We start from the raw sequence: 621 nt of genomic DNA, 5'->3' as shown, positions 1-621 counted from the left end.
AGCAGTGCGGTGAGGGAGTCCGCCCGGACGCCCCCCACAGCCGCCAGGCTCCCGGGAGCTGCCCCTTCCGCTCCCGCACGGCTGGCAAGCAGCGCTCTTCAGCCGGGCTGCCGCAGAAAGGAGCCTCGCGGCTGCTGTAGCACTCGCTGCTATGAACGGGGCAGTCAGCGCCTCAGAGTGACTGTGCCAGGCTCCCTGCAAAGGCAGGAAGGCGGCTGCGTGGCATGTACACTCCAGGTTTTCCCTGTAACTGGCCCTAAACAGCCTCTTTTCCAGCTGAGACCCAGAGGAACAAACAGCTGTGGCCCCTCATCGCCCTTCACAGGCCAGGCACCGTCAGGAACAACTGCATGCTTTGACACTCCCCTCCCCCAGCTCAGTGCTCGAAGGAAGTAGTTGGGGCAGGTCCTGCTTTGAGCAGGGGCTTGGGCTGGGCTGGGCTGCGCTGGATGACCTCCTGAGGGCCCTTCCCACCCTGCTGCTGTGTGATACTAAACCAAGATTCTCCGAGCCAGTGCCATTCTTTAGAGCTTTGCTCCACCGGGCCAATAAAAAAGAACTGATCCTGCCAGCAGATCTGGGCAGGATCCTGTGTCCAACCCCACCCTATTGCCAAGGGCA

This window comes from Alligator sinensis, unplaced genomic scaffold, assembly GCF_000455745.1.
Source record: "Alligator sinensis unplaced genomic scaffold, ASM45574v1 scaffold619_1, whole genome shotgun sequence".
Lineage (NCBI taxonomy): Eukaryota > Metazoa > Chordata > Crocodylia > Alligatoridae > Alligator > Alligator sinensis.
The sequence above is the reverse complement of the archived record's forward strand: the minus strand, read 5'-3'. Positions refer to the sequence as shown.